General features: G+C 60.3%; 2 non-coding genes across 2 annotated transcripts; both read right to left on the bottom strand.

Annotated features, from left to right (window-relative positions):
- Positions 1 to 475: 475 nt before the first annotated feature.
- LOC131870270 (5S ribosomal RNA) lies at positions 476 to 594 on the bottom strand. The gene has a single exon (XR_009368593.1). It is a non-coding gene; the product is annotated as a 5S ribosomal RNA (ribosomal RNA).
- Positions 595 to 6,659: 6,065 nt separating this feature from the next.
- Positions 6,660 to 6,778, bottom strand: LOC131870269 (5S ribosomal RNA). The gene has a single exon (XR_009368592.1). It is a non-coding gene; the product is annotated as a 5S ribosomal RNA (ribosomal RNA).
- Positions 6,779 to 20,000: the final 13,222 nt, after the last annotated feature.

Below are 20,000 nucleotides of genomic sequence, written 5' to 3'. Positions count from 1 at the left end.
AGGAAACTTTTGAATGGAGCGCATCATTGGTGCGCTCCGAAGTGTGCTCCAAGGTGCGCACCTCTGGTGTGCTCCAAAGCTCTCTCTAGCTGCGTGCACCTGCCCCGGCCGCGCACCCGGCCCCGCCCAGCTTCGCTCACCTGTCCCGGGCGTCTGGTGCGGAACCTTAGAGTAAGAAACATCACCGTGCACCTTGGCCAACGTGCGCGACTCGACCGAGCGCGCACTGGCCGAGGTGCACACCGATTTCACCTGGGTGCGCGCGCAGCACCTCGGGCGCACCGGGGTGCGCGCACAACGCCCGGGTTGCACCGTGGCCTGTGTGCTCGGGGCGCCTCGGGTGCGCGCTCGGTGTCGCCCCCGCGCGCGCGGTAGTGCGGGCAGCGCACCCCGGCCCGGCCCGGCCCCGACGAGAACGCAAACGGGCAAAAGGTTTATTCAAATAGCATTGCGACGCCCGGCGAAAAACTAAAAAAGGGTGCAACACCGGGACTTCCCGGGAGGTCACCCATCCCAGTACTACTCCGGCCCAAGCGCGCTTAACTGCGGAGTTCTGATGGGATCCGGTGCACTAACGCTGGTATGATCGCACCCGTTATGAGCTTGTCGCAGTGTGTACTTAGCAAACCGCGACCCACGTGCGAATCCACCCCGGCCACCCACCCCCGTCGAGGTGCACACCCTCCCTCGCGAAGTGCGCCCCGTTCGCCAAGTGTGAGCCCTGCCCGGGTGCGCGCACCTTGCTAGGGCGTCGGGTGTGCACCCGGCCCGGCCTACGTGCGTGCACCTGGACGGGGCGTCGTGTGCGTGCAGTGTCCCGTCTGCAACGCGGTGCCCACACACCACCTCGGGCGCAACGACCTGCGCTCACATGTGGGCCGAGTGCACCTTGGTGCATGTTCGGGGCGCCTCGGGTGCACGCTCGATCTTGCCCCGGTGCACCAAGGCGCTCGGTTTGCCCCGGGTGCGCACTTGGTGCAAGGTGGGCACCCAAAATAGGGATCAAGCACCAAAACACAAGTTTCGGGATGCAAAATGGGACCCAAGGACCACAAATGCGTTCCAAGACCCATGATGGGTCCACGAGAACAAAAATGTGTTCCGAGACTTAATAAACAAATATTGGGTTTTAGGAGAAGAAACATGCTCTGATGCCCAAAACGAGAATCGACCCCGAAAAGGCCACAGGCCAAAAGTGGGATGCGAGACAAAAAAAAATGGGACCCGAGGACCAAAATTGGGTTCCCAGGTCGAAGACAGGGCAACCGGACAAGAAACGACCTCTAAGGCTCGAAATGAGTCCCGACGACTAAAACTTGACAAGAAGCACCCATCAGGCACCCAACTCGACACCCATGGGATGCCGACCCACCCGGGCTTCCACCTAGCACACCTTGGCACCCACCCACCCTCGCACCCAACCTCGCACCCAACTTAGCACCTTTGAACCCACATTGGCACTCACCCTGACCCTGGCACCTTGGAACCCACATTGGCACTCACCTTGACCCTGGCACCCACCTTTGCACTCACCTTGGGACCCACCCTGGCTCCCACCTCGGCACCCACCCAGACACCCACCTTGGTTCCTTGGCACCCACCTTGGATCCTTGGCACCCACCCCGACACCCACCTTGGCACGCAACTTGGCTACTTGCCACCCACCTTGGCTCCTTGACGCCCACCCCGACAACCACCCCGTGACCTACCCTGGCTAGGGTTGGTGCACACCCACCCTGGTGCCCACCTTGGCACCCACCCCATGACCCACCTTGGCACGCACCTTAGTACCCACCCCGTTACCCACCCTAGGACCCACCCCGTGACCCACCTTGGCCAGGGTGGGTGCCTTGGTGCGCACAACTTGCCTGGGCTGCACACCAGGGCGGGCTCAAGATGGCACCCGCGTTCCGTTTTTTTCACTATCTTTCAAAACGGAAATTTTAAAATCTCGTTTTTTTTTTTTTTTTGCCTTTTCTGGAAATTAGTGAAGGCAGCGCATCAAAGGTGCGCAATGCTGGTGCGAACCCGGGAGCGCTCCGATGTGTGCTCCAAGGTGCGGCGTGCACGAAGTCCGAGCCCGGCTTGCCCCGGGTGCGCACCTCGCGTGCACCTTCGCCGGGGTGAGCACCTTGGCTGGGTTGCGCGCCCTGGTGCGCACCAAGGAGCGCTCTGAAGTGTGCTCCAAGGTGCGGCGTGCACGAAGTCGGAGCTCGGTTTGCCCCGGGTGTGCACCTCGGGTGCGCACCTCGCGTGCACCTTCGCTGCGGTGGGCACCTTGGCTGGGTTGCGCGCCTTGGTGGGCACCATGCAGTGCACGAAGTCGGAGCCCGGTTTGCCCCGGGCGCGCACCTCCGCCAGGGTGGGCACCTTGGTGCGCACAACTTGCCTGGGCTGCGCACCAGGAAGGGCTCAAGATGGCACCCGCGTTCCGTTTTTTTCACTATCTTTCAGAACGGAAATTTTAAAATATCATTTTTTTTTGCCTTTTCTGGAAATTAGTGAAGGCAGCGCATCAAAGGTGCGCAACGCTGGTGCGAACCTGGGAGCGCTCCGATGTGTGCTCCAAGGTGCGGCGTGCACGAAGTCGGAGCCCGGTTTGCCCCGGGTGCGCCCTGGTGGGCACCATGGTGCGCACCAAGGAGCGCTCCGAAGTGTGCTCCAAGGTGCGGCCTGCACGAAGTCGGAGCCCGGTTTGCCCCGGGCGTGCACCGCGGGTGGGCACCTTGGTGCGCATGCCTTGCCTGGGCTGCGCACCAGGGCGGGCTCAAGATGGCACCCGCGTTCCGTTTTTTTCACTATCTTTCAAAACGGAAATTTTAAAATCTCATTTTTTTTTGCCTTTTCTGGAAATTAGTGAAGGCAGCGCATCAAAGGTGCGCACCTCGCTGCCCACCACGGTGCGCAACGCCGGTGGGCACCCGGGAGTGCTTCGAAGTGTGCTCCAAGGTGCTGCGTGCACGTTGTCGGAGCCCGGTTTGCCCCGGGTGCGCACCTCGCGTGCACCTTCGTCGGGGTGGGCACCTTGGCTGGGTTTGCCCCGGCTGCGCTCCGAAGCGGGGTTATTGGAGCGCCGCCTCTTTTTTTGTCGGAGCGTTTGGTGGGGTTTCTCGCATTGGCTCTTCCCAGGCCCGGTTGCCACCCTGGCGCGCACGAAGTCGGAAGTAGGGTTAATTGCCCGGGTGCGCACCTTTGCCAGGGTGGGCACCTTACCTGGGCTGTGCACCAGGGCGGGCTCAAGATGGCACCCGCGTTCCGTTTTTTTCACTATCTTTCAAAACGGAAATTTTAAAATCTCCTCTTTTTTTTGCCTTTTCTGGAAATTAGTGAAGGCAGCGCATCAAAGGTGCGCACCTCGCTGCCCACCTTGGTGTGCTCTGAGGTGCGCACCCGGGAGCGCTACGAAGTGTGCTCCAAGGTGCGGCGTGCACGTTGTCGGAGCCCGGTTTGCCCCGGGTGCGCACCTCGCCTGCACCTTGGCCGGGGTGGGCACCCTGGCTGGGTTTGCCCAGGGTGCGCTCCGAAGCGGGGTTACTGGAGCGCCCCCTCTTTTTTTGTCAGAGCGTTTGGTGGGGTTTCTCGCATTGGCTCTTCCCAGGCCCGGTTGTTGGGTGCGCTCCCACCCTGGCGCGCGCGAAGTTGGAAGTTGGGTTAATTGCCCGGGCGCGCACCTTCGCCAGGGTGGGCACCTTGGTGCGCACACCTTGGCTGGGCTGCGCACCAGGGCGGGCTCAAGATGGCACCAGCATTCCCTTTTTCTCACTATCTTTCAAAACGGAAATTTTAAAATCTCGTTTTTTTTTGCCTTTTATGGAAATTAGTGAAGGCATCGCATCAAAGGTGCGCACCTCGCTGCCCACCTTGGTGTGCTCCGAGGTGCCCACCACGGTGCGCTCCGAGGTGCCCACCACGGTGCGCAACGCCGGTGCGAACCCGGGAGCGCCCCGATGTGTGCTCCAAGGTGCGGCGTGCACGAAGCCGGACCCCGGTTTGCCCCGGGTGCGCACCTCGCGTGCACCTTGGTGCGCACACCTTGGCTGGGTTGCGCGGCCTGGTGGGCACCATGGTGCGCACCAAGGAGCGCTCCGAAGTGTGCTCCAAGGTGCGGCGTGCACGAAGTCCTAGCCCGGTTTGCCCCGGGTGCGCACCTTCGCCGCGGTGGGCACCATGGCGTGCACGAAGTCGGAGCCCGGTTTGCCCCGGGTGCGCACCTCGCGTGCACCTTCGCCGGGGTGGGCACCTCGGCTGGGTTGCGCGCCCTGGTGCGCACCAAGGAGCGCTCCGAAGTGTGCTCCAAGGTGCGGCGTGCACGAAGTCGGAGCCCGGTTTGCCCCGGGTGCGCACCTTCGCCGCGGTGGGCACCCTGGTGCGCACCATGGCGTGCACGAAGTCGGAGCCCGGTTTGCCCCGGGTGCGCACCTCGCGTGCACCTTCGGCGGGGTTGCGCGCCCTGGTGCGCACCAAGGAGCGCTCCGAAGTGTGCTCCAAGGTGCGGCGTGCACGAAGTCGGAGCCCGGTTTGCCCCGGGTGCGCACCTCGCGTGCACCTTCGGCGGGGTTGCGCGCCCTGGTGGGCACCATGGTGCGCACCAAGGAGCGCTCCGAAGTGTGCTCCAAGGTGCGGCGTGCACGAAGTCGGAGCCCGGTTTGCCCCGGGTGCGCACCTCGCGTGCACCTTCGCCGCGGTGGGCACCATGGCGTGCACGAAGTCGGAGCCCGGTTTGCCCCGGGTGCGCACCTCGCGTGCACCTTCGCCGGGGTGGGCACCTCGGCTGGGTTGCGCGCCCTGGTGCGCACCAAGGAGCGCTCCGAAGTGTGCTCCAAGGTGCGGCGTGCACGAAGTCGGAGCCCGGTTTGCCCCGGGTGCGCACCTCGCGTGCACCTTCGCCGCGGTGGGCACCATGGCGTGCACGAAGTCGGAGCCCGGTTTGCCCCGGGTGCGCACCCCGCGTGCACCTTCGCCGGGGTGGGCACCTCGGCTGGGTTGCGCGCCCTGGTGCGCACCAAGGAGCGCTCCGAAGTGTGCTCCAAGGTGCGGCGTGCACGAAGTCGGAGCCCGGTTTGCCCCGGGTGCGCACCTCGCGTGCACCTTCGCCGCGGTGGGCACCTTGGCTGGGTTGGGCACCATTGAGCGCTCCGAAGTGTGCTCCAAGGTGCGCACCATGGCCCTCCAAGGTGCGCAGCATGGCGTGCACGAAGTCGGAGCCCGGTTTGCCCCGGGTGCGCACCTCGCGTGCACCTTCGCCGCGGTGGGCACCTTGGCTGGGTTGGGCACCATTGAGCGCTCCGAAGTGTGCTCCAAGGTGCGCACCATGGCCCTCCAAGGTGCGCAGCATGGCGTGCACGAAGTCGGAGCCCGGTTTGCCCCGGGTGCGCACCTCGCGTGCACCTTCGCCAGGGTGGGCACCTCGGTGCGCACACCTTCTCAATGTTTTCTTGCCTTTTCTGGAAATTGGTGAAGGCAGCGCATCAAAGGTGCGCACCTCGGTGTGCTCCGAGGTGCGAACCCGAGAGCGCTCCGAGGTGCCCACGAAGTCGAAAGTCGGGTTAATTGCATTGTTTTCCCCGGGTGCGCTCCGAGGTGCGCAACATCGGTGCGCACCAAGGAGGGCTCCGAAGTGTGCTCCAAGGTGCGCACGATTCGGAGCTCGGTTTGCCCGGGGTGCGCACACCTTGGCTGGGTTGCGCACCCTTTGTGCGCTCCAAGGTGCGCACGAAGTCGGAGCTCGGTTTGCCCCGGGTGCGCACCTTCGCCAGGGTGCGCACCTTGATGCGCACGCCTTGGCTGGGCTGCGCACCTTGGTGGGCGCCATGGTGCGCACCTTTCGTGCGCTCCAAGGTGCGCACGAAGTCGGAGCTCGGTTTGCCCCGGGTGCGCACCTTGGTGGGCGCCATGGTGCACTCCGAGGTGCCCAAGATTGGTGCGCACCAAGGAGCGCTCCGAAGTGCGCTCCAAGGTGCGCAGGTGCGCGCGAAGTCGAAAGTTGGGTTAATTGTCCGGTTTGCCTCGGGTGCGCACCTTGCGTGCACCTTCGCCAGGGTGGGCGCCTTGGTGCGCACACCTTGGCTGGGCTGCGCACCCGGGCGCGCACACCTTGGCACCCGCGTTTCCTTCATTTTAAATTTTTTTTTTTTACAATCTCTCAAGTGGGAAATTCTATAATCTCAACTTTTTTTGCCTTTTCAGGAAACTTTTGAATGGAGCGCATCATTGGTGCGCTCCGAAGTGTGCTCCAAGGTGCGCACCTCTGGTGTGCTCCAAAGCTCTCTCCAGCTGCGTGCACCTGCCCCGGCCGCGCACCCGGCCCCGCCCAGCTTCGCTCACCTGTCCCGGGCGTCTGGTGCGGAACCTTAGAGTAAGAAACATCACCGTGCACCTTGGCCAACGTGCGCGACTCGACCGAGCGCGCACTGGCCGAGGTGCACACCGATTTCACCTGGGTGCGCGCGCAGCACCTCGGGCGCACCGGGGTGCGCGCACAACGCCCGGGTTGCACCGTGGCCTGTGTGCTCGGGGCGCCTCGGGTGCGCGCTCGGTGTCGCCCCCGCGCGCGCGGTAGTGCGGGCAGCGCACCCCGGCCCGGCCCGGCCCCGACGAGAACGCAAACGGGCAAAAGGTTTATTCAAATAGCATTGCGACGCCCGGCGAAAAACTAAAAAAGGGTGCAACACCGGGACTTCCCGGGAGGTCACCCATCCCAGTACTACTCCGGCCCAAGCGCGCTTAACTGCGGAGTTCTGATGGGATCCGGTGCACTAACGCTGGTATGATCGCACCCGTTATGAGCTTGTCGCAGTGTGTACTTAGCAAACCGCGACCCACGTGCGAATCCACCCCGGCCACCCACCCCCGTCGAGGTGCACACCCTCCCTCGCGAAGTGCGCCCCGTTCGCCAAGTGTGAGCCCTGCCCGGGTGCGCGCACCTTGCTAGGGCGTCGGGTGTGCACCCGGCCCGGCCTACGTGCGTGCACCTGGACGGGGCGTCGTGTGCGTGCAGTGTCCCGTCTGCAACGCGGTGCCCACACACCACCTCGGGCGCAACGACCTGCGCTCACATGTGGGCCGAGTGCACCTTGGTGCATGTTCGGGGCGCCTCGGGTGCACGCTCGATCTTGCCCCGGTGCACCAAGGCGCTCGGTTTGCCCCGGGTGCGCACTTGGTGCAAGGTGGGCACCCAAAATAGGGATCAAGCACCAAAACACAAGTTTCGGGATGCAAAATGGGACCCAAGGACCACAAATGCGTTCCAAGACCCATGATGGGTCCACGAGAACAAAAATGTGTTCCGAGACTTAATAAACAAATATTGGGTTTTAGGAGAAGAAACATGCTCTGATGCCCAAAACGAGAATCGACCCCGAAAAGGCCACAGGCCAAAAGTGGGATGCGAGACAAAAAAAAATGGGACCCGAGGACCAAAATTGGGTTCCCAGGTCGAAGACAGGGCAACCGGACAAGAAACGACCTCTAAGGCTCGAAATGAGTCCCGACGACTAAAACTTGACAAGAAGCACCCATCAGGCACCCAACTCGACACCCATGGGATGCCGACCCACCCGGGCTTCCACCTAGCACACCTTGGCACCCACCCACCCTCGCACCCAACCTCGCACCCAACTTAGCACCTTTGAACCCACATTGGCACTCACCCTGACCCTGGCACCTTGGAACCCACATTGGCACTCACCTTGACCCTGGCACCCACCTTTGCACTCACCTTGGGACCCACCCTGGCTCCCACCTCGGCACCCACCCAGACACCCACCTTGGTTCCTTGGCACCCACCTTGGATCCTTGGCACCCACCCCGACACCCACCTTGGCACGCAACTTGGCTACTTGCCACCCACCTTGGCTCCTTGACGCCCACCCCGACAACCACCCCGTGACCTACCCTGGCTAGGGTTGGTGCACACCCACCCTGGTGCCCACCTTGGCACCCACCCCATGACCCACCTTGGCACGCACCTTAGTACCCACCCTGTTACCCACCCTAGGACCCACCCCGTGACCCACCTTGGCCAGGGTGGGTGCACCCACCCTGGTGCCCACCTTGGCACCCACCCATCCTAGCACCCAGCCTGTGACCGGGCTTGGAACCCAACCTTGCACCCGTCTTGGCCAGTGTGGGTGCGCACCCATCCTGGCACCCACGTTGTGACACACCCTTTAACCCACGCACCCTAGCAGCCACGTTGGCACCCACCTTGGAACACAACCTAGCAACTTGGCACCCACCCCGTGACCCACCTTGGCATCCACCATAGCAGTCGCCCACTTGGCACCCACCTTGGAACCCAAGTTGGCACCCACCTCGGCACCCACCTTGACACTTGTGGACCCACCTTGCCACTCACCCTAGCATCGACCCATCCTAGCACCCACCCTGGCACCTTTGCACCCTAGCACTCACCCATCCTAGCACCTAACCTGTGACCCACCTTGACACTCACCCTCGCACCCACCTTGGAACCCAACCTAGCACCCACCCACCCTGACACCAACCCTAGCACCTACCCACCCTTGCACCCACCCTGTGACCCATCTTGGCACCCACCCATCCTACCACTCAACCTATCACCCACCTTCTCACCCACCTTGGCATCCACCTTAGCACCCACCCACACTGGCACCTTGGCACCCACCTCGGGCAAGGTGGGTGCACACCCACCCTGACACCCAATTTAGAACCAACCGAGCATGTTACCCACCTTGGCACCCACATTGCAGCCCACCCTAGTACCCACCCTATGACCCACATTGGCATCCACACCCTAGCACCCAGGCACCTCGACACCCGCCTTGACACGCACCCTAGCACTAAACCTGTGACCCACCTTGGAACTCACCCTAGAACCCACCCACCCTGTGAACCACCTTGGCATCCACCTTAGCACCCACCCACCTTGGCACCCACTCTAGCACTCACCCATCCTAACACCCAACTTGTTACCCACCTTGGCACCCGCCCTCGCGTCCACCTTGAAACCCACCCTAGCACCCACCCACGCAGGAGCCCACCTTGGCACCCAACCTAACACCCACGCATCCTGGCACCCAACTTGTGACCCACCTTGGAACCCACCCTAGTACCCACCTTTGAACCCACTATATCACCAACCCACCTTGGCACCCACCCTATGACCCTCTTTGGAATCCACCCTAGCACGCACCCACCCTGGCACCCACCATGGAGCGCACCCTAGCACCCACCCACCTCGGCACGCACCTCAACACCCACCTTGGTGTGCGCACTGCGCCAACCTCTCAAAGACCCTATGTGGTGCGCTCCAAAGTGTACACCTTTGGTGCGCTCCAAGGTGCGCACCTTTGGTGCACACCGAGGTGCACACCAAAGTGTGCACCGAGGTGAGCACCAAAGTGCACTCCAAGGTGCACACCAAGGCGTGCACCTTTGGTGCGGTCAATGCAAACGAATTCGGAAGTTGGGGTCGATGTCCTAATCGCTGCTGCAGACTACACGTATGAGAATCGGACAAATAGCTTTATATAGGGGAGGTGTTGCGTTTGATGGGTCGACTCCCCTGGTTGTGTGCACTGCACCAACTTCAAAGACCCTGTCTTGTTTAAGAAGTCAAAAGTTGGGGTGGATGTCCTAATCATTGCTGCAGTCTACGCATGTATGAGAATCAGACAAATAGCTTATATAGGGGAGGTGTTGCATTCGGTGGGTTGACTCCCCTGGTTGTGCGCACTGCGCCAACCTCAAAGACCCCGCATAGCAGAAGAAGTCGGAAGTCGGATTTTGGTGAGCACCAAGGCGTGCACCTTTGGTGCGGTCAACGCAGACGAATTCAGAAGTTGGGGTGGATGTCCTAATCGTTGTTGCAGGCTACACATGTATGAGAATCAGACAAATAGCTTATATAGGGGAGGTGTTGGGTTTGATGGGTCAACTCCCTTGGTTGTGCGCATTACGCCAACCTCAAAGACCTTGTTTTCGTTAAGAAGTCAAAAGTTGGGGTCAATGTCCTAATGGCTCCTGTAGGCTACACATGTATGAGAATCGGACAAATAGCTTATATAGGGGAGGTGTTGGGTTTGATGGGTCGACTCCCCTGGTTGTGCGCATTACGTCAACCTCAAAGACCTTGTTTTCGTTAAGAAGTCAAAAGTTGGGGTCGATGTCCTAATTGCTCCTGTAGACTACACATGTATGAGAATCAGACAAATAGCTTATATAGGGGAGGTGTTGGGTTTGATGGGTTGACTCCCCTAGTTGTTCGCATTACACCAACCTCAAAGACCTTGTTTTCGTTTAGAAGCCGAAAGTTGGGGTCGATGTCCTAATTGCTCCTGCAGGCTACGCATGTATGAGAATCAGACAAATAGCTTATATAGGGGAGGTGTTGGGTTTGATGGGTCGACTCCCCTGGTTGTGCGCATTGCGCCAACCTCAAAGACCCTGCATTGCGGATGAAGTCGAAAGTCAGAGTTTGGTGTGCTACAAGGTGTGGTCGAAGGTGCTCACCTAGGTGTGCACCTTTGGAGCGCAGGAAAAGTGCCCTCCAAAAGTGCGCACCTTTGGAGTGCACAAAAGTGCCCTCCAAAAGTGCGCACCTTTGGAGCGCACAAAAGTGCCCTCCAAAAAGTGCCCTCCAAAAGTGCGCACCTTTGGAGCGCACAAAAGTGCCCTCCAAAAAGTGCCCTCCAAAAGTGCGCACCTTTGGAGTGCACAAAAGTGCCCTCCAAAAAGTGCCCTCCAAAAGTGCGCACCTTTGGAGTGCAGAAAAGTGCCCTCCAAAAAGTGCCCTCCAAAAGTGTGCACCTTTGGAGTGCACAAAAGTGCCCTCCAAAAGTGCGCACCTTTGGAGCGCAGAAAAGTGCCCTCCAAAAAGTGCCCTCCAAAAGTGCGCACCTTTGGAGCGCAGAAAAGTGCCCTCCAAAAAGTGCCCTCCAAAAGTGCGCACCTTTGGAGCGCAGAAAAGTGCCCTCCAAAAAGTGCCCTCCAAAAGTGCGCACCTTTGGAGCGCAGAAAAGTGCCCTCCAAAAAGTGCCCTCCAAAAGTGCGCACCTTTGGAGCGCACAAAAGTGCCCTCCAAAAAGTGCCCTCCAAAAGTGCGCACCTTTGGAGCGCACAAAAGTGCCCTCCAAAAGTGCGCACCTTTGGAGCGCACAAAAGTGCCCTCCAAAAGTGCGCACTTTTGGTGCGCACCAAGGCGCTGGTTCGGTCGTTGCAGGCGAGTTCGGAAGTTGGGGTCGATGTCCTGAGCGGAGGTGCAAACTACACAGGTGTCGGAATCGGACAAATAGCTTATATAGGGGAGGTGTATGCTTCGATGGGTCGACTCCCCAGGTTGAGCGCACCGCGCCAACCTCAAAGACCCTACGGTATGGATGAAGTCGGAAGTTGGGTCCGATGACCGATTCGATTAGTAGGTATGCTCATGAGGTCGGAATTTGGGTCCGATGACCTGCCATGTGCAGGAAGGCGAATGTTGGCACTGTGCGTTGCAAGGTGCACACCAAGGTGCTGGTGCGGTCTTTTTAGTCGAGTTCGGAAGTTGGGGTCGATGTCCTGATCGGAGGTGCAAGCTACACAGGTGTGGGAATCGGACAAATAGCTTATATAGGGGAGGTGTATGCTTCGTTGGGTCGACTCCCCGGGTTGAGCGCACCGCGCCAACCTCAAAGACCCTACGGTATGGATGAAGTCGGAAGTTGGGTCCGATGACCGATTCGATATGTAGGCATACTCGCGAGGTCGGAATTTGGGTCCGATGACCTGCCATGTGCAGGAAGGCGAATGTTGGCACTGTGCGTTGCAAGGTGCGCACCAAGGCGCTGGTTCGGTCGTTGCAGGCGAGTTCGGAAGTTGGGGTCGATGTCCTGATCGGAGGTGCAAACTACACAGGTGTGGGAATCGGACAAATAGCTTATATAGGGGAGGTGTATGCTTCGTTGGGTCGACTCCCCGGGTTGAGCGCACCGCGCCAACCTCAAAGACCCTACGGTATGGATGAAGTCGGAAGTTGTGTCCGATGACCGATTCGATATGTAGGCATACTCGCGAGGTCGGAATTTGGGTCCGATGACCTGCCATGTGCAGGAAGGCGAATGTTGGGACTGTGCGTCGCAAGGTGCGCACCAAGGCGCTGGTGCCGTCGTTGCAGTCGAGTTCGGAAGTTGGGGTCGATGTCCTGGTCAGAGGTGCAAACTACACAGGTGTGGGAATCGGACAAATAGCTTATATAGGGGAGGTGTATGCTTCGATGGGTCGACTCCCCGGGTTGAGCGCACCGCGCCAACCTCAAAGACCCTACAGTATGGATGAAGTCGGAAGTTGGGTCCGATGACCGATTCGATACGTAGGCATATTGGCGAGGTCTGAATTTGTGTCCGATGACCTGCCATGCGCAGGAAGGCGGAATTTGGGTCCGATGACCGAGTTGATGGCGTGCCATGCGCAGAAAGGCGGAATTTGGGTCCGATGACCGAGTTGATGTTGATGGCCCGCCATGCACAGGAAGGCGGAATTTGGGTCCGATGACCGATTTGAAGGCGTGCCATGCGCAGAAAGGCGGAGTTTGGGTCCGATGACCGAGTTGATATTGATGGCCCGCCATGCGCAGGAAGGCGGAATTTGGGTCCGATGACCTGACATACGCATGGAGTCCGACTCGGGGGCCGATGTTCGATTCGATGACTTGCATTGTGGGTAAAGTCGGAAGTTGTGGTCTTTGACCCGATTCGATGACCAGACTTCGGCTGCTTGAGAATCGGACAAATAACTTATATAGGGGAGGTAGTGTTCTCGAGCATCCTCCCCCCGTGCCCGTTTATGTCGATTGATGCTGGTGCTCGACTGGTTGGAGCGCTCGGATGCAAAAATCTTGCACCAGGATTTATCGATTGTGATGGACACGGCAAGTCTCCTGATTGCTATGCAGGAGCTCATCGTGAATCTCTATGCGGCCTTGGTATGGACTCGACCTGCGGAATGGTTCGGCAATGGTAGTCGCTCCAACACGTCCTTGCAATGGCCACAGAGGTGATTCGACTAGAGCTCCAGTCTAGCTTTTGGGTTGCTTGGCGGACTGGTATAGCCGCGATCGAGTTCCGGCCATGAACGTTTTAGATAGCTCTTGGGCTTTCTGGGACGGAAGTCGGAAGTTTGGGCTGTTGTCCGATTTGATGACCATTCTTCGGATGTGTGAGAATCGGACAAATAACTTATATAGGGGACTGTGTTGTCTCACGCAGCCCCCTCCGTGCCCCTCTATCTCGACCGATGTTGGTGCTTGAAAGGGTTGGGATCGCTCGGATTTATAAACGTGCACCACCATTTGTCGAGTGTGAGGGACGCGGCAGGTCTCCTAAATGCTATACGGGCGCTCTCTGAGAATCTCTATCCGGCCTCGACACAGACTAGTCTTGCTGAATGGTTTGGCACTGGTAGTCGATCCAACACGTCGTTGTTGTGGCCGCCTAGGCGATTCGATTCGAGCCCCCGTCTAGCTTTTGGGTTGCTTGGCGGATTTTGCCCTATCCGCAAGTGAGCTCGGTCCCTAAACGTTCGAGAAACCCGATTGCTATGCGCCGACTCTCTTTCTTGCGAGCCTCCATCTAGCTTTTGGGTCTCTACGGAACGGAAGTCGGAATCTGGGACCGTTGTTTGATTCGACGAGGCAGACTACGGTTGTGCGAGAATCGGACAAATAACTTATATAGGGGAGGTGTTGACTGGAGCATTCTCCCCCGTGCCCCTCTAACTCGACCAATGCTGGCGCTCGAACGGTGGTAGCGCTCGGATTTTCGTTGAGCGCCAGCATTGGTCGATTTAGAGGGGCATGCGAGATTCCCGAATGCTATGCGAGGGCTCTAACGGAAATGTCTATTGGTTTCGGTATGGATGCAATTGCGAGTGGTTCGGCAAAGGTAGTCGTTCCGATGCGTCCATGTCGTGGCCAAATCGATAATTCGATTTGAGCCCTCGTATAGCATTTGGGTCTCTCGATGTGATTCCGCATTCCAGTCCCTTTGGGCACTGCTTGAGCCGCATCCCAGGGGGTTCCCTTCCCAATAATCTGCCTCGCAACCCGATTGCTATGCGGTGAGGCTCCTCGGCCGCCTCGGAACTATCTGTGTATCAGACGCATCGCGGGATAAGGGGTTGGCAACGGTAGTCGCCCCAAGCGCGTCCGATGCTTGGACCATTCCGAGGCGGCCCTGAAGCCTCTTCCGTCTAGCCGTTGGGTCCTTCTCGCCGCATCCCTTGCCTCGCACCCCGATTGCTATGCGGTGAGGCTCCTCGGCCGCCTTGGAACTATCTGTGTATCAGACGCATCGCGGGATAAGGGGTTGTCACTGGTAGTCGCCCCAAGCGCGTCCGATGCTTGGACCATTCCGAGGCGGCCCTGAAGCCTCTTCCGTCTAGCCGTTGGGTCCTTCTCGCCGCATCCCTCGACTCGCACCCCGATTGCTATGCGGTGAGGCTCCTCGGCCGCCTTGGAACTATCTGTGTATCGGACGCGTCGCGGGATAAGGGGTTGTCACTGGTAGTCGCCCCAAGCGCGTCCGATGCTTGGACCATTCCGAGGCGGCCCTGAAGCCTCTTCCGTCTAGCCGTTGGGTCCTTCTCGCCGCATCCCTCGCCTCGCACCCCGATTGCTATGCGGTGAGGCTCCTCGGCCGCCTTGGAACTATCTGTGTATCGGACGCGTCGCGGGATAAGGGGTTGTCACTGGTAGTCGCCCCAAGCGCGTGCGATGCATGGACCATTCCCAGGCGGCCCTGAAGCCTCTTCCGTCTAGCCGTTGGGTCCTTCTCGCCGCATCCCTCGCCTCGCACCCCGATTGCTATGCGGTGAGGCTCCTCGGCCGCCTTGGAACTATCTGTGTATCGGACGCGTCGCGGGATAAGGGGTTGTCACTGGTAGTCGCCCCAAGCGCGTCCGATGCTTGGACCATTCCGAGGCGGCCCTGAAGCCTCTTCCGTCTAGCCGTTGGGTCCTTCTCGCCGCATCCCTCGCCTCGCACCCCGATTGCTATGCGGTGAGGCTCCTCGGCCGCCTTGGAACTATCTGTGTATCGGACGCGTCGCGGGATAAGGGGTTGTCACTGGTAGTCGCCCCAAGCGCGTCCGATGCTTGGACCATTCCGAGGCGGCCCTGAAGCCTCTTCCGTCTAGCCGTTGGGTCCTTCTCGCCGCATCCCTCGCCTCGCACCCCGATTGCTATGCGGTGAGGCTCCTCGGCCGCCTTGGAACTATCTGTGTATCGGACGCGTCGCGGGATAAGGGGTTGTCACTGGTAGTCGCCCCAAGCGCGTCCGATGCTTGGACCATTCCGAGGCGGCCCTGAAGCCTCTTCCGTCTAGCCGTTGGGTCCTTCTCGCCGCATCCCTCGCCTCGCACCCCGATTGCTATGCGGTGAGGCTCCTCGGCCGCCTTGGAACTATCTGTGTATCGGACGCATCGCGGGATAAGGGGTTGTCACTGGTAGTCGCCCCAAGCGCGTCCGATGCTTGGACCATTCCGAGGCGGCCCTGAAGCCTCTTCCGTCTAGCCGTTGGGTCCTTCTCGCCGCATCCCTCGCCTCGCACCCCGATTGCTATGCGGTGAGGCTCCTCGGCCGCCTTGGAACTATCTGTGTATCGGACGCGTCGCGGGATAAGGGGTTGTCACTGGTAGTCGCCCCAAGCGCGTCCGATGCTTGGACCATTCCGAGGCGGCCCTGAAGCCTCTTCCGTCTAGCCGTTGGGTCCTTCTCGCCGCATCCCTCGCCTCGCACCCCGATTGCTATGCGGTGAGGCTCCTCGGCCGCCTTGGAACTATCTGTGTATCGGACGCGTCGCGGGATAAGGGGTTGTCACTGGTAGTCGCCCCAAGCGCGTCCGATGCTTGGACCATTCCGAGGCGGACCTGAAGCCTCTTCCGTCTAGCCGTTGGGTCCTTCTCGCCGCATCCCTCGCCTCGCACCCCGATTGCTATGCGGTGAGGCTCCTCGGCCGCCTTGGAACTATCTGTGTATCGGACGCGTCGCGGGATAAGGGGTTGTCACTGGTAGTCGCCCCAAGCGCGTCCGATGCTTGGACCATTCCGAGGCGGCCCTGAAGCCTCTTCCGTCTAGCCGTTGGGTCCTTCTTGCCGCATCCCTCGCCTCGCACCCCGATTGCTATGCGGTGAGGCTCCTCGGCCGCCTTGGAACTATCTGTGTATCGGACGCGTCGCGGGATAAGGGGTTGTCACTGGTAGTCGCCCCAAGCGCGTCCGATGCTTGGACCATTCCGAGGCGGCCCTGAAGCCTCTTCCGTCTAGCCGTTGGGTCCTTCTCGCCGCATCCCTCGCCTCGCACCCTGATTGCTATGCGGTGAGGCTCCTCGGCCGCCTTGGAACTATCTGTGTATCGGACGCATCGCGGGATAAGGGGTTGTCACTGGTAGTCGCCCCAAGCGCGTCCGATGCTTGGACCATTCCGAGGCGGCCCTGAAGCCTCTTCCGTCTAGCCGTTGGGTCCTTCTCGCCGCATCCCTCGCCTCGCACCCCGATTGCTATGCGGTGAGGCTCCTCGGCCGCCTTGGAACTATCTGTGTATCGGACGCGTCGCGGGATAAGGGGTTGTCACTGGTAGTCGCCCCAAGCGCGTCCGATGCTTGGACCATTCCGAGGCGGACCTGAAGCCTCTTCCGTCTAGCCGTTGGGTCCTTCTCGCCGCATCCCTCGCCTCGCACCCCGATTGCTATGCGGTGAGGCTCCTCGGCCGCCTTGGAACTATCTGTGTATCGGACGCGTCGCGGGATAAGGGGTTGTCACTGGTAGTCGCCCCAAGCGCGTCCGATGCTTGGACCATTCCGAGGCGGCCCTGAAGCCTCTTCCGTCTAGCCGTTGGGTCCTTCTCGCCGCATCCCTCGCCTCGCACCCCGATTGCTATGCGGTGAGGCTCCTCGGCCGCCTTGGAACTATCTGTGTATCGGACGCGTCGCGGGATAAGGGGTTGTCACTGGTAGTCGCCCCAAGCGCGTCCGATGCTTGGACCATTCCGAGGCGGACCTGAAGCCTCTTCCCTCTAGCCGTTGGGGCTTTCTCGCCGCATCCCTCGCCTCGCACCCCGATTGCTATTCGGTGAGGCTCCTCGGCCGCCTTGGAACTATCTGTGTATCGGACGCATCGCGGGATAAGGGGTTGGCAGTGGTAGTCGCCCCAAGCGCGTCCGATGCTTGGACCATTCCGAGGCGGCCCTGCAGCCTCTTCCGTCTAGCCGTTGGGGCCATCTCGCTGCATCCCCCACCTCGCACCACGATTGCTATGCGGTGAGGCTCCTTGGCCGCCTCGGAACTATCTGTGTATCGGACGCATCGCGGGATAAGGGGTTGTCACTGGTAGTCGCCCCAAGCGCGTCCGATGCTTGGACTATTCCGAGGCGGCCCTGCAGCCTCTTCCGTCTAGCCGTTGGGGCCATCTCGCCGCATCCCCCAGCTCCTCGGCCGCCTCGGAACTATCTGTGTATCGGACGCATCGCGGGATAAGGGGTTGGCAGTGGTAGTCGCCCCAAGCGCGTTCGATGCTTGGACTATTCCGAGGCGGCCCCGCAGCCTCTTCCGTCTACCCTTTGGGGCCATCTCGCCGCATCCCTCGCCTCGCACCCCGATTGCTATGCGGTGAGGCTCCTCGGCCGCCTGGGAACTATCTTCGTATCGGATGCATCGCGGGATAAGGGGTTGTCACTGGTAGTCGCCCCAAGCGCGTCCGATGCTTGGACTATTCCGAGGCGGCCCTGTGGCCTCTTCCGTCTAGCCGTTGGGGCCATCTCGCCGCATCCCTCACCTCGCACCCCCATTGCTATGCGGTGAGGCTCCTCGGCCGCCTTGGAACTGTCTTCGTATCGGAAGCATCGCGGGATAAGGGGTTGTCACTGGTAGTCGCCCCAAGCGCGTCCGATGCTTGGACTATTCCGAGGCGGCCCTGCAGCCTCTTCCGTCTAGCCGTTGGGGCCATCTCGCCGCATCCCCCACCTCGCACCCGGATTGCTATGCGGTGAGGCTCCTCGGCCGCCTTGGAACTATCTTCGTATCGGACGCATCGCGGGATAAGGGGTTGTCACTGGTAGTCGCCCCAAGCGCGTCCGATGCTTGGACTATTCCGACGCGGCCCTGTGGCCTCTTCCGTCTAGCCGTTGGGGCCATCTCGCCGCATCCCCCACCTCGCACCCCGATTGCTATGCGGTGAGGCTCCTCGGCCGCCTTGGAACCATCTTCGTATCGGACGCATCGCGGGATGAGGGGTTGTCACTGGTAGTCGCCCCAAGCGCGTCCGATGCTTGGACCATTCCGAGGCGGCCCTGAAGCCTCTTCCGTCTAGCCGTTGGGGCCTTCCCGCCCCATCCCTCGCCTCGCACCCCCGATTGCTATGCGGTGAGGCTCCTCGGCCGCCTTGGAACCATCTGTGTATCGGACGCATCGCGGGATAAGGGGTTGGCACTGGTAGTCGCCCCAAGCGCGTCCGATGCTTGGAGCATTCCGAGGTGGCCCTGAAGCCTCTTCCGTCTAGCCGTTGGGGCCTTCCCGCCCCATCCCTCGCCTCGCACCCCGATTGATATGCGGTGAGGCTCCTCGGCCGCCTTGGAACTATCTGTGTATCGGACGCATCGCGGGATAAGGGGTTGGCACTGGTAGTCGTCCCAATCGCGTCCGATGCTTGGACCATTCCGAGGCGGCCCTGCAGCCTCTTCCGTTTAGCCGTCGGGGCCTTCCCGCCGCATCCCTCGCCTCGCATCCCGATTCCTATGCGGTGAGTCTTCTCGGCCGCCGCGGAACTATACCTGTTATTGCTACTGCATCCTTCGGCTGGTAACCTCCTCTGCCGCCTTGGAACGTTCTCTTTGTCGGACGCGTCGCGGGATAAGGGGTTGGCACTGGTAGTCGCCCCAAGCGCGCCCGATGCATAGACCGCTCCGAGTTGACCTTGCTTTCAGCCTCTCACATGCATAGACCTCTCTGAGTCGACCCTGCAGCCTCTCACGTTTAGCCTTTGGAATCTCGCCTCACAACATGATTGCTATCCTTGATGCATCCCTTGCCTCGAGCCCTGATTGCTTTCTTGGCTGCATCCCTCCTCTCCTCACAGCCCGGTTGTCATCACTGCTTCATCCGTCGCTTCATGCATTCTGGCTGCTGGGCCCTTCCCACCGCACACCTCGATTGCTATCTCTTCTGCATCACACACCCCGATTGCTATCTCTGCTACATCCCTCGGCTCTCACTTCTGCATCCTTCGCCTCCCACCTCGATTGCTATCAATGCTGCATCCGTAACCTCACACCCCGATTGCTATGCGGGGAGGCTCCTTGGCCGCCTTGGAAATTTCTGTGTGTCGGACGCACCGCGGGATAAGGGGTTGGCACTGGTAGTCGCCCCAAGTGCGCCCGATTCTTAGACCGCTTCGAGGTGACCTCGTAGCCTCTTTCGTCCAGGCTTCCTGCCTTCAACGCCCTTTTTACACCTCGATTGCTATGCGCGGGCTCGTTGGCGTCTATCACCTCTCTGCGAAGAGTGGCACGATGATTGTTGGGGTAAATCGTAGCAGTCCGATCTCTGGCCTTGGGCCATTGTGAGGGCTGATCGATTTCCTGTGCGCATCTCGTGTTCGCCCAGTAACAGACTCGACGACTTGTAATCGGTCTTGTTCCCGATTGTTCCTGGAGGTAGTCTTCGGAACTCTTGGATTTGACCTGTCACTCGAACTGTCCTCTTCCGAGGATGCTTGTGTGTGTGTGCTTGTGCCATTTCCTTGGCGGTATTAACGAGATATTAAAGAGCGGAGTGAGCGCCTCGCCCAGCTATGTTTGGGGCTCTCACTCCCTTACCCGGTGTGCGACCGCTTTGCACGTAGGTTGCGGAGCATCGCGACTCTTTCGATGTTTGGCGGTTGTCTTCCGGTGATGCGTTGGTCCCGAAGTGCACGTTACTAGCATTTCTGCCATTGTTCTCGATCTTTGGCACGTTCCTTCGTTGCAATTGGATATATATCTCCGTTTATACGCGC

Source organism: Cryptomeria japonica, unplaced genomic scaffold (genome assembly GCF_030272615.1).
Source record: "Cryptomeria japonica unplaced genomic scaffold, Sugi_1.0 HiC_scaffold_310, whole genome shotgun sequence".
NCBI lineage: Eukaryota > Viridiplantae > Streptophyta > Pinopsida > Cupressales > Cupressaceae > Cryptomeria > Cryptomeria japonica.
The sequence above is the reverse complement of the archived record's forward strand: the minus strand, read 5'-3'. Positions and strand labels throughout refer to the sequence as shown.